The sequence below is a fragment of the Alligator mississippiensis genome, chromosome 8 (genome assembly GCF_030867095.1).
Source record: "Alligator mississippiensis isolate rAllMis1 chromosome 8, rAllMis1, whole genome shotgun sequence".
NCBI lineage: Eukaryota > Metazoa > Chordata > Crocodylia > Alligatoridae > Alligator > Alligator mississippiensis.
In genome coordinates, this window is record NC_081831.1 from 27,840,435 (window position 1) to 27,848,367 (window position 7,933).

The 7,933-nt window shown below is 57.1% G+C and overlaps 1 protein-coding gene across 6 annotated transcripts in view; it reads right to left on the reverse strand.

Moving 5' to 3' along the window:
* The window catches only part of LOC102561834 (probable DNA double-strand break repair Rad50 ATPase), a 72,105-nt gene that overhangs the window by 61,887 nt on the left and 2,285 nt on the right, over window positions 1–7,933 (reverse strand). The window lies entirely within an intron of this gene.

Sequence of the window (7,933 nt, forward strand, 5' to 3'; positions counted from 1 at the left end):
CATGAGAAAGATGGGGTGGGGGAGGACTGGGCCTAAGTTGGGAAGAAGAACTGAGCCCAAACCTGAACTGGGGGAGAAACCAGCCCAAAGTCAGGGGAGGAAGCAGCGGGCCTGGCCCAACACAGCTTGACATGGCAGTGCCTGGGGGAGCAGAGGAGCAGACCTCCCCTCCACTTGGGCCCGGTCCCACTCCTCCCCCATTTCCCGCTCTCCCCCACATCAGCCCCAAGCCCACTCCTCCTGTCCCACCGCTGCCACCGGGTTGTCCCAGGCCCACTGCTCCCCCAGCTGCAGCAGGTCAGCTTCTCCCCAGCCTCGGCCCAGTCCTCCCCTGCATCAGGCCCAGGCCCACTTCTCCCCTTCCCCCACCACTGCCGCTGCCATGGGGGAAAGTGGGCCCAACACAGGAAGGGGAAGCAGCAGGCCCAACCCGACACAGCAGCAGCAGGGGGAACGGAGGAGTGGGCCTCGTCCCCCATGTTGGGCCCAATCCCATTCCTCCCCTACCCGCCTCACATTGGCCCCTTCCCCGGTGCTCCCATCTCCCACCCCCACCACCACTGCAGCAGGGAGGGAGTGAGCAGGCCTGGACCCCAAGCAGCAGGAGGAAAGGGGGGAGTGGACCCAGATGGCGGGGGGGGCACAGGGTTCCAGCCCCACCTGCTCCCCACCCATCCCCATCATTCTTGATGGGTAATTGGCTAGTATTCTAATATTTTATAGAAGCCTAAACATGTCTGTCTGTCTGTAACACTTTGTTCGTGCTCTGATTAGATGACAAAAAGCCAAGCTTCCCCCGCATCGGGCCTGGGTCTTCTCCTCCCTTCCCCCTACTGCTGCAGTGGGGAGAGGGGGAGCGGGCCCAGACCCCAAGCAGCAGGAGGGAACAGGGAGTGGGCCAGGATGGGGGTGGGCCCAGGGCTTGGTCCCCGCCTGCTCCCCTTCCCCCCCATTCTTGACGGGCAATTGGCTAGTAATATAATAAAAGCCTCTGTCTGCCTGTCTGTCCATAATGCTTTATTCACACTCTGATTGGCTGTCATGGCCCTGGCCCAATGTGGGTGGGGGCCACCATGACAGTGGGGACTGAGGGGCCTCAGCCCCCTCCCCTGCTCCTTGGAAGCAGAGGGGGATGATGGGGAATGGAATGCCACCATAATGGAAGGGATGGAGTGGGGGGGGTGAGGCCTGCAGCGCTGCAGACCTTACCCCCCTGGGTCTGCTTCTGGAAGCCAGGGGCCAGTGCCTCCTCCCCCCCCCAACTGCACCAACAGCCAGCAAGAAGGGGAGGCAGCGGGGAACAGAGGAGGGAGGGAAGTGGGGAGGGGAGGGGGAATTACTGGTGGCTGTGCCCTGTCACAGCTGCAACCACTAGCACCATCACCACCATGGTCACAGGCCCCAGCCCTGGCCCAAATCAGGGGGGGAGAGGGTGGGGAATGGCCCCGGCCCTGGCTGGAAGTGGCGGGGGGCAGGCAGGGAGCAGCCCCAGCTCTGACCCAAAAGGGAGGGGGGAATCAGCTCAGGCCTAGGCCCTGGCCCCAAGCAGCAGGGGGAGACAGGGACTGGCCCCAGCCCTGGCCTGGAGAGGAGAGGGGAAATGGCCCAGCCCCAGCCCAAAGTGGTAAGGGAAGGCAGGGAGAGGCCCAAGCTCCGGCCGAAGGGGAGGGGGAAATGGCCCCAGCCCAAGGGGGGGGGGGGGGGGGGGGCAATGAATGGCCCAGGCCCCGGCCGGAAGGGGAGGAGGGAAAACAGCCCAGGCCAAGGCCCCAGCCTGAAGCGGTAGGGGGAGGCAGGGAGCAGCCCCAGCCTCAGCCCTGGCCCAAGGTGGTGGGGAGGGGGGGTGCCAGACACAGGCCTCTGTCCCTGTCCCCATCACTCTTGACGGGCAATTTGCTAGTTTAATATAACGTATTGCAGCATGGCATAGCATTCTATTACATTATATTAACTCAGAACAATGCAAACAACATAATGCAACCATAAAGCAATGCAAACATTATGATTTCATATCAGTATGATGTCATCTCATCATGCAAGGCAAGGTGGCATGTCATTAATGTGATATAATATAATACAATACAATGTGATATATAATGCAGTATAATATATGACATAATATATGCCATAGTATAGTATATTAGAGGTGCACCAATACATCAGTCCAATATCGGATCAGCACTAATATAAAGAAAATTGACTGTATCGGAAGTTGGCTTTTTTTTGCCTGATGTGGCTGATAATTTGGCTGATAGATGTCCCATGCACGCGCACAGCCACAGTGCACCACGTAAGTGGTGAGGAGCACAGCCCGGCAGCTTGGAGAGCTGCATCCAGCTGATAAGTCTGTTGTGGTAGAAGGGGAAGTGGAAGGGAAGGGGTGTGGAGGGGGTAGACTGAGGCCCCTGCAGTGAGGGAGGGAGCGGGGCTGGGGTAGGTGCTGCCCAGGTGGGGTGAGGCAGGGTGCGGGATGGAGCCATGGCTGGTCGGGGGGAGGGGGGGGGGGGAGCAGCTCCCACTGCACACCCTGGAAGGGCATGTGGGGGCGTGTGCCCCTGGATCTGCATGGGACAGGGTAGGTTGCCAGTATGGGCTGGGGCTGGGCTGGGCTGGGCTGTGCTCGGGGCAGGGCAGGTGGTGATGCTGGGAGGAGGGTTTGGGGGCAGCTACAGCGAATTTTGGGGTGGCTGCAGCCCCCACATAACCCCCCTTCCAGTGCTGCCACTGCCCACTCCAAGCACAGCCCTTCCCAGCCCCCCACTGAGAAGAGCCCAGCCCAGCACAGCCCCAGCCCCAGCCTGTAGCAGCAGCCCACCCTCACCCCATGTAGATCCAAGAGCACACGCCCCCTGTGCCCTCCCAGGGTGTGCGCAGTGGTGGGAGCCACCCCCGCCTTCCTGAGCCACGGCTCTGTCCCATGCCCTGGCCCACCCCAGGCTGGGCAGAGCCTGGCCCAGCCCCACTCCCTCCCTCACTTCAGGGGCCTCAATTTGCACCCCACCACACACACACCCCTTCCCTCCCTCTGCCCCTTCCACCACAACAGACTTACCAGCCAGACACTGCTCTTCAAGCTGCCAGGCTGGCATATTGGAAATTGGATCGATATCACCCAATATGCCTCCTTAAAAATCGACTATCAGTATTGGCTCCTAAAATCTCTATCGGTACACCCCTATAATATATAACTTAATATAATGGTAGGAGGGCACTGGGATATGCCTGCTTCTTTAAGAGTGCAAGCAGCCAGAGAGGCTGTTTGCAGGTGGCAGAGGCGAGTTAATGAGGGACTCACCTGAGCAGAAGAGGGCTCAGGCTGGAGTTATATAAGCTCAGAGCCTGCACTGGTCAGGAAGGTATGCCCACTGGAAGATGAGGAAAGTTTGCCCTCTTAAAACGACAGGAGAGGCTTCTGCTGTTGTTGGCATTTCTGTTATAGCCCAGGGGCTTGTGGTTTATGTTACTGTATATACTGGCAGCTTGGGGTAAAGGGATGTTTACAGAGGCCCCATTAGTGCCCAAGAGGCACACAATCATCTTGAGCCTCGCTAGGAGCAGGCTTAAGTTCTGAGCTATTGTGGAGCCCAGAGAGGGGCAGAGTGCAAGGCTATAGAGCAGCCAGGGGCACAGCGAGAGAAGGGCGCAGTCACATAGGGACTAGGGACCCAGCTGACAAAGGACAGGGGACCAGTGACTGGAAAGGACAAGAGAGAACTAGTGCCTCAGAGCCAGGTTCAAAATATCAGGCCCAGGCCAGAAGTCCTAGCAAAATTAAAGCCAGCACCATACCTAGATTCCTGGCAGCCCTGGGCGAACTTTTAGTATCAGGCCCCTGCTTTTCAGAGATAATGATAATAATTTTTTTAATTACCATTTTTGGGGCCCCTTTCTGTCCAGACCCTGGGCTGCTGCCTGGTTCACCCATACCTGGGTCCAGCCCTGATTAAGGGTGCAGAGACCAAGGAGGCCAAAGCCCCAACAGAGGAAACAAAGTTATAGTAACATCTGTGAGGCTTGGGGTGGGGTGTAGGGGACGAAAAGCAGCCACACAACTTGCCCTTAAGGCACAGGTGCTCTACAGGGGCCTAGTCATGCCATGAGGGACCTATCAGTCCTGAGTGCTGGGTTGAGACCCAGTGGGAGATTATTAGGATTAAGGCTTACTCTAAGGCCTGTCAGAACCTCCCTTAATCAACCTTTAATATTAAGAACAAGGCATGGCAAGAAAGCAATCTAGGGAGAGTCTCATTAGAGTTTGAGCTGGACAGGGGCTGCAGGGCCACTAGGGGCCCACCCTGTGGCCATGATATAATATATGGCAAAATATATTAAACATAGTGCATTATATTACATTATTTTCATACAGTGCAATATAAAACAGCATAACAGCCATAAAACAACACAAACACAATGGTGTCATACCTGTATGATGTCATGTCATCGTGCAACACAATGTGGCATGTCATCAATGTGATTCATAGATTCATAGATGTTAGGGTCGGAAGGGACCTCAATAGATCATCAAGTCCGACCCCCAAATGATATAACATACCAAAACAATCGGTGCTTCTTATTGTGCATTATGATAGGTGATTTACATTGCATCATTCCTGTAGCAGGGCACCAAGATATGCCTACTACTTTAAAGGGCAGAAGCAGCCTGGCCAGGCTGCTGAGAAGCCTAGGCAGAGCTCCGCAGCTGCGGGTTGATTGGCCCTCACCTGCAGGTGGTCTGTTGACATGGGGGGCTGGCCTGGGGGGACATATAAGCCTAGGGCTGGAGCTAGCAGGAACACTTGCTCTCTCTCTCTAGCAACTGCCAAGGAGAGGAACCTCTGCCCAAGCAAACTACCTGAGACTAGATGCTACCTACTTTGCTGCCTACAAGAATAGTGAGGATCAGGGATCCGGCTTTTCCATTTCCCACGGAAAAACGGAGAAAACCACAGATTACCTGTTTTTATTGGAGAAAACGCAGGTTTCTTTTAGCAGAGAAATCCTGGATTCTCTGCTTTTGCAAAGAGCTCTTGCAGGCTGGCATAGCTCCAGCCTGCAAGAGCTGATTGCAAAAAGGGTAGGAAACCCCCAGCCCTGGCCAGAGGGGGAAGGGGAAGGGCGGGGCCTGAGCCTATGAGGCAGCCAAGGCTGGGCTCAGGCTCAGACTCTCCCTTTGCCCCTGGAGTATGGAGGTAAGTGGGGCTGTGGTGCAGGTTTGGGGAAGATAGTTGGGGGCTGAGGGAGTGGGGGGTGCTGCCGGCCCCAGGCAGCACGTCGCAGCTGGGATCAGGGCCAGGGAGTGAAGGCAGGGGTGCCCCTCTGCGGGTGGGGGCTTTTCGGGCAAGCGACGTGGGGCACAGTGTGGTGGTGCCCGCCACGTGCGGGCCACACACATGCCACCCAGCCAGCTGCCCAGGAGAGGGAGGCTGGCACGCAGCTGGAGCACAGCTCCATGGCCAACTGCAGCCACAGCGAGGGATTGGGGAGAGGAGGGCAGGGGCTTGGGCTTGCACGCGGCGGCTGCTGGTGCTTACCTAGAGGCCTGTGACAGCAGTGATGGCCACTACCTATAAAACTTCCTGCTTCCGCTGCAGAGCCATGCCTGGAGCTGTGCGGCTGGTGGCAGCAGCGCGGCGTGGGGTGGTGTTGGGGATGGCTGCATGCCGCCTGGCCACCACCACGCTGCGACTGCTACCCAGCAGGTGGCTGCACAGCTCCGGCTGTGGCTCCACAGCAGCAGTGGGAGGTTTTGTAGGCAGCGGCCATCACCACTGTCACAGGCCTCCAGGTAAGTGGCAGCAGCCACCACGTACAAGCCCCCACACTCCCCACCCCTCCACCCTCATCGTGGCTGCAGAATTGGCCAAAGAGCTGTGCTCCAGCCTCATGTCAGCCTCCCTCTCCCCCTCCCCTGGGTAGGCAGCCAGGTGGCATGTATGCAGCCTGCACATGGCGGGCACCAACACAATGCGCCCCACATTGTTTGCCCACAAAGCCCCCGTGCAGAGGGGCACCCTTGCCCTCACCCCCTGGCCCTGCTCCCAGCTGCAGTGTGCTGCCTGGGGCCAGCAGCACCCTCCACTCCCTCAGCCCCCAACCATCTTCCCCAGCCCTGCCCCACAGCCCTCAAACCCCACTTACCTCTAGGATCCAGGGGCAGAGTGCATGGCTCCACGGTGGTAGCGCTTACCCACAAAGCCCCCCTACCCTGCATGCAGCCACCACCACCCCACACTGCCATGGAGCCATGCAGCTGGTTGCGGGGCATGCCGCTGCATGCAAGCCTCCTGCTTCACCCCCCAGCTGGGTGGCATGTATGTGGCCTGCACACGGTGGTTGCCACTGCCCTGCCGCTGCCGCGCCCTATGCCATTTGCCCACAAAGCTGTGCAGGTGGCTGTAGGATGGTAGCTCAGGGTGCAGTGGCAGAGTTGCGGTGGCAGCCTCCGTGTGCAAACCTACTGTCAGGCCGGCCAGCATGCGTGTGGCCCACAGAGTGGCATCCCCTGCCCTCACCCCTGGCCCTGCTCCTGGGAATGGGCACAGGGGCACACTCCCCCCTTCTTGATCTACTCCCTCCAGCACCTTCCCTTTCCCCCAGCCTGCCCCCTCCTCCCACACACACTTACCTGTGGGGTGGATGTCAGTGTCTGCATGTCTGGGGGGCTGTTGCGAGGGATATCAGGAGGGCTGTTGAGACTGTGGCGGGGAGTATGGGGCACCAGCAGTGCTGGGGGCCTTTAATTTTTACCATGGATTTTAGGTTTTTAATCGGAGAACTTGCAATTTTTAATCAAAGAAAACCAGGATCCCCAGTGAGGATCCAGGGGCCTAAGATACCCAGGGCTAAGAGATGTGTTGTCCTAAGGGTGGAAGTTTTACCTTCTTAAAGAGACAGAACAGAGTTTCCATTAGCATTATGTTGTAGCTCAGGGGCTTGTATTTGTGTTATTGTTTACTACAGTGGACTGGGATGAGGCTAGAAAGGGAGGGTTGGAGGCCTCATTACTGCTCAGAGAAAAGGGCACAGGATCTGGGCAGAGCCCAGTGACAGGCACAGAGCCAGGTGCTAGAGGGAGAGAGGCGCAGAGCCAGGTGCCAGAGGAAGATGCCAGATAGAGAGGCACAGAGCCAGGTGCCAGAGAGGGAGGTACGGAGAGAGAGAGAGGAGGGGCCGGACACCAGGGACAAGCACAGAGGGCCAAACATCTGAGAAAAGGCAGAGTTAGGTGCCAGTGAGAGAAGCACAGAAAGTCAGGCACCAGAAAACTTGGTGTCTGAATGGCGTAGACCAGGGGCGTCCAACCTTTTTGAATGTGAGGCCAGATCACGAACTTTTTATCACCCAGTGGGCCGGCAAGCCATATTCAAAGACCTCACAGGAAGTGGGAAGTGACGATGAAATGGGTCTGGAAATGTGGTTTAAAATCCAAAATAAAAACAATATGAAAGCAACAATGAAATAATACCAAACACTTGACTAAAATAAACACTTAAGTTACAGCATCAAGCTATTTTGACATTCTTCCCTTGTCAGCCTGGGAGCTTTGCAGGGAAAGGGGCCAGGCCTTGGGTGCTGCTTGGTGCCTCGGCCACATTTCCCCCAAACCCATCCTCCCAGACACACACTGCTTGGAAAGAAACAGGAATCAGGGGCTCAGCAGGCCATACCCAACCCCCTTCTGGCTACCTTGGCCTGAGTTTCTCAGAGTTTTGCATCCTACTATTATTTTTTAAAGGTGGAGGTGGCTGAGACCTCTCGCCCATACCACATAAGGAGTCTGAGACAGAAGGGTGCCCGTTCTGCTGCCCTGGTGGCTGTGGACACTGCCTTAGAGGGGGAGGCAAAAGGTCAGGGATGCCCCTGGCTTCCCTGCATTGCTCTCTAGCCTCCTCCAGCTGAGCCCTCTCTAGTGCAACCTTGTATTAATTTTTAT